Raw genomic sequence first — 6,000 nt, forward strand, 5'->3', positions numbered from 1 at the left:
AACTTGAATTTCCATCAACAAAACCGGAGCGCTCCAACAAGAATTGGCGAACACTTTTTGGTTACGATTCGTCCAAATAAAGGAAGCGCACGTCCATTCAATTGCTTGCCATACCAACGATTCGATGCGGTTTAAATTACGGTTACATTTCCCACGAAAAGCTTCGCTTATACTAAGGTTAGTAACCGCACCTAAACCCCACCACTTATACACTTTTTCCCAAACATCCATTGAAACCCGACAGAAGAAAAGAAGGTGATCTAAAGATTCCACGTCATCGTCACAAATAGGGCACCTAACGGAGTCCAAGTCAATACCTCGCTTGTCAAGCTCGGAACGGACCGGGAGCCGTCTTTTGAGTACCGTCCATATGAAGATCTCTAATTTATATATAATAATGGGCTTATTAAATTTGTTGAGGGTGGCATTGCCACCTTCGGCCACCCTATTGGCTCCGCCTATGCATCCATGGGCGGACCTAGAATATGTTCAGTGGTAGCACGGAACACCAGTGAAATACATAATGTAATAGAAAAAAAATTGGGTTTTAAACTACGGATAACAGTGAATAGTGTACATTTTTTTGAGTGACACCATTAAAATATGTTATCTAGTAGAATTTTTTTTTGAGTTTTTAACCAATGATACCAGTCACTATCATTTCTAGATCCACCATTGTGTCTATCATTTGTTGTATTGTGGGTGTAACGTAATGACTGCGTTGATAGGGTTTGATTTCCAGTAACGATTGTATTATTGATTAGGTCTCGATTCCTTTTTTCTGGGCATTAAAAACTTAAATTTTATAAAACCAAAGAAAAGTTTCATCAAAGATGAAACCCGTAGAAACATACAAATCAAGAGCAACGTACGCACTCGACAAAACAACAAACCAAACAAGAGCTCACAGCACGAAAAAGAGGGAGACCAATCTAACCTATGCAAATCTACATGGGAAAGATTTGAAACCATAAGACAATAACAAACAACTAACTAAACTAAACATCTTTAACAAAAACGGGTCTCGAATTCCTAACACATACATTAGTGTGGTATTAAAAGTGTTACAGTGTGGCAAACTTATTTAGACTTTCTAAAATGTAATGATCGAGAAAGTGATTACCCCTTTGTCGATTGCTTTAATCATCAATGACAAACAGGAATAAAGGAGAGAATAACCATATGATCATGTTATAAATCAAGTGATCCACTATTTATTGTATTTATTTGTTTTATTATTACATTTTATTTACGCATAAAAATTAACTTGATAGGTCAAGTTAAAGAAGGAATCTCAAGCCTTTAAAATGTCATTGTAGCATATTCGTTAAAACCTTGGGTCAAGATGACTAATGTGCCATTGGAAGCTTGGAATAAAAAAGGAATTAGTGCAATTGCAAGTAAACTGGGGAAACCAATGGTCATGGACAATATGACAGCAAATATGTGTAGCAAAGGTATTGGTAGGGCGGGGTATGCTAGGGTGATGGTTGAAATAGAGGCATCTAAAGGTTATACTGATAAGATTGATATTCATTACAAAGACAGTATGCAGGTTACTAAAGGGATTAAACAAGTTGGTGTTGATTATGATTGGAAACTAGCCATGTGCACTCATTGTGCTGTTTTTGGTCATAACCATGATGTATGTAAGGTTAGACCAAGAACAAAGGCAGAATTGGAGGCTAAGGCTGCCAAGGAGACAACTAATAAAGATGGTTTTGTGCTTGTGGAAAACAAAAAGGTCTCAAAAGGTGAGAAAGAGGAAGGTAAAAAGCAGGTGAAACAAGTATATGTGCCAAAAAAGAATGTGGTAACACCAAGCAAATCATGGACTCTTAATGAGCAAACTGCAAAAGAATTGCTTAAAAGTATGAATAAGTTTGCAGTTCTCTCTGAAAGTGAAGAGGAAGATAAGCATAGTGATGATGATGTTTTGGATATTACTGAAAATATTTCTGGTCACATTGGGGATAATGAATTGAAAGGGTTGGATCCAGGTATCCTGGATAGTGCTTATTAAGATTTAATATGGATTTTAGAATTGCATCATGGAAGGTATGTGCAATAAGGATAAGCAGGATGAATTAAAAAAGTTTATTAGAGAGGAGCAGATTAGTGTTTGTGCAGTATTGGAAACACATCTGAAGCCTTGTAGTATTGATAAAGTGAGTGATTATGTTTTTGGTTCTTGGGGTTGGCATTCAAATATAAATTTGAGTACTAATAGTTGCAGAATCATCATTGGTTGGGATATGAAGGTGGTTAATGTTATGGTCATTCAGGTTTCTAGACAAGTGATTATGTGCCTAATTGAAACTATTAATTCTAGAGTTAAAGTCTATTGCAGCTTCATCTATGCTAGTAATTCTGGTAAACAAAGGCAATTGTTGTGGAATGAGCTTGCTATTCATGCATCTATTGCTAGGCAATGGCCATGGGTTTTGATGGGAGATTTCAATATCACTAGACATATTAGTGAACATAGTTCTGGGCCATCTAGTTTGTCAGATGAAATGAGGGATTTTAATGAATGTATCAATGCTATTGAAGTTGAAGATATTGGCAGTTCTGGATTTCATTTCACCTGGACTAAGTCTCTTAAGAATCCTCTTTGCAATACACTTAAAAAGCTTGATAGGATCATGTGTAGTGAAGAATTTATCAATAGGTATCCAGCTGCTAGTGGTACTTTCTTACCTTATTTGATCTCAGATCATAGCCCTGCTGTTCTGGTTATTCCAAATGGGGTTAACAAGAAGAAAAGATCCTTCAGGTTTATGAACCATATAGCTAGAAAAGAGGAGTTTCTTAGTATTGTTGCAAAAGTCTGGAGTGTTCCTGTAAGGGGACATAAAATGTACCAGGTTGTAACCAAGTTAAAGGCTTTGAAGAAGGATTTGAATAGGTTAAACTGGTCAAATGGCAATGTTTTTTCCAAAGTTAGTGATCTAAGAGTGAAGCTTAAACAATGTCAATCTGCTATAGACTTGAACCCTCATGATTTGCAGTTGAAAAAAGAAGCTACTAATGTTCTGTTACAATATGAAGATGCCAAATGTGATGAAGTGGTTTTACTTCAACAGAAAGCTAAACTGCAATGGCTCACTGAGGGAGATAAAAATACAAGGTTCTTTCACAGTGTGATTAAGAATAGAAAACATAAAAGTAGGGTGGACAGTATATGTGATGAACAGGGCACAAGGTTTAGTGGTGAGCAGTTTGTGAAGCACTTTCAAAGGTTTTTGGGGAAGAATGATAATTGCAGTCCAATTAGTGAGATTGGTGATATATTCATCAATAAACTATCAAGATCAGATGCTCAAGCTATGGTTATGCCTATTACTGATGATGAAATTAAGAAGGCTATGTTTGAGATTGATGATAATAAGGCTAGTGGTCCAGATGGGTATTCAGCCTTATTTTTTTAAAAAGCCTGGGATATTGTGGGTGTGGATGTGTGTGCTGCTATTAAAGAGTTCTTTGATAATGGCAAAATACTAAAGGAAATCAATGCTACATTAATAGCCCTTGTTCCTAAAATTGATACCCCAAATAAGGTATCAGATTTCAGACCTATTGCCTGCTGCAATGTTATATATAAGTGCATTAGCAAGATTATAACTTGCAGATTGAAGAATGGTCTTGACAAACTGGTTAGGTGCACTCAAAGTGCATTTATTCCAGGTAGGTCCATTCTTGATAATATTTTGGTGGCTCAAGAAGTCTTAAAAAGTTATAACAGGAAGCATGGGCCTAAGAGATGTGCATTGAAAATCGATATCCAAAAGGATTATGACACGGTGGATTGGAAATTTTTAAAGGATATCCTTATTATGTTTGGATTACATGAAAGAATGATTGAGTGGGTCATGGCATGCATTACAAGCTCTTCTTTTTCAATTTGTATTAATGGTGATATTCAGGGTTTCTTCAAAGGGGGTAGAGGCTTGAGGCAGGGAGATCCTATGTCTCCATATATTTTCACATTAGTAATGGAGGTACTATCTTTGATTCTGGATCACAAAATCAATGAAAGTAAAAGTTTCAAGTATCATCATAAGTGTAAGAGAATGCAACTATCCCATATGTGTTTTGCTGATGATCTTTTGATCATGTGTCATGCTGATGAAGGCTCTATTAGGGTTATCAAAGAGGCTTTAGAGGTTTTTGGAAAAGTGTCTGGACTGACCCCAAATGCTAGTAAAAGTACTATCTTTTTTGGTAGTGTTTCAACTGATATTCAAAGTAAAATTGTTCAAATTTTACCTTTTGGTGTTGGTAAACTCCCTTTGAGATATTTAGGTGTTCCTTTGTTGAGTAAAAAGCTGGGAATTAAAGATTGCAGGAGTTTGATTGATAAAGTCAAAATCAAGGTGAATAATTGGAAGAATAAAAAGCTTTCCTATGCAGGAAGACTGCAACTAGTGGCATCTGTTCTTTCTGCTATGCAGATATACTGGATGTCTGTTTATATCCTTCCATATGGTGTCATTCAAGAGATTGAAAGAGTGCTCAAGGGTTTTTTATGGTGCCAATCAGACAGTGCAAAGGGTAAAGCTAAAGTGGCCTGGAAGGATGTATGTTTACCAAAGGATCAAGGTGGTTTAGGTCTTAAGTCTCTCAAGGAATGGAATGAAACTTTGATTGTTAAACATATTTGGAGGATCATTACCCAAAAAGACTCTCTATGGGGTAAATGGGTCAATCTGGTTAAACTTAAAGAGGATAATTTTTGGGAGGTTGAAGCTAAATATAATGACAGTTGGGGTTGGAAGTACCTCTTGAGTATTAGAGAGTAGATTAAAGCTCATATCTGTATGCAGGTGTCTAATGGTAGTTGCTGTTATTACTGGATTGACAATGCTGGTAATAGGGTTAACTTCTCCACACAGCAGGTTTGGAATGATTTTAAAACTGTTAAACCTAAAGTGGAGTGGTATCATGTTGTTTGGTTCAAGCAATTCGACCCAAAGCATGCGTTTGTGTTATGGCTTGCTATGCTTAAAAGACTTAATACTCAAGATAGAATCCAGAAGTGGATGCCGAATCATGTTTTGAAGTGTGTTCTGTGCAACAAGGAGAGAGATTCAGTCAATCATTTATTCTTTTCTTGTGACTACAGTTTGAAGGTTTGGAAGAAGGTTAAGGGCCTATTGTTGTTTAAAGGGTTGCCTTATCAGTTGCATAACATTGTTCTAATGTTATCTCAGTATCCACAGGTTAATAAGATTTGGAGTATTCTTAATAGGATTGTTGTTGCTGCTAGTGTTTATCATATTTGGCATGAACGAAATTGTCGTATTTTCAAACATAAGGAAAGATCAGATGATAGCTTATGTGAGGAGATCACTAAGTATGTCAAGTTAAAGATGTTGACTTTTAAAGTCAAGAATTCGGGTGCTGTATTGAAAGCTGCCAAAGTTTGGAATTTAAGATGGGCTAACGATAGATTTCATCTTGTTTAGTTATGGGTGTTTGTTTTAGTTTGTATCTGGATTCTTGCTGTTTTTGGTTTTGTTGTGGGGGGCTTTGGGTATATCCAGCCCTTTTGTATGTTTGAAAATTAATATATCTTTTCCTTTGCCCTTAAAAAAATATTCGTTAAAACCTAAAGCGTTTACATGAAAACTATATACATGTTGTTCGAAGGATGTGTATTATATTATATTCAGACTTATAAAACAATACACAAGGAGTAATTGCTACATGTATATGTAGACACCAATAGTAACTGCTACAAGTAATTGTTAGCATATCATTATTACAAAGATAACTGCTAACATTCCCGCAGTAGCAGGAGAGAATCGAAAGGTCAAATTGGTTCTAAACTCTTCAAACCAAGTCATCAGAATATAATTGCATATTGTTTGATGATTTAGCAACGATTCTGTGAAGTTTTTGGTTACAAAAGATAGTTTAGTACAGTAGTGACATAAGCGAGAGGTGAGTGACGGATTGACAGGTTAGTGACAGATTTGAATTTAGTGACCATTTAAG

The sequence above is a fragment of the Rutidosis leptorrhynchoides genome, chromosome 8 (genome assembly GCF_046630445.1).
Source record: "Rutidosis leptorrhynchoides isolate AG116_Rl617_1_P2 chromosome 8, CSIRO_AGI_Rlap_v1, whole genome shotgun sequence".
Classification (NCBI taxonomy): Eukaryota; Viridiplantae; Streptophyta; class Magnoliopsida; order Asterales; family Asteraceae; genus Rutidosis; species Rutidosis leptorrhynchoides.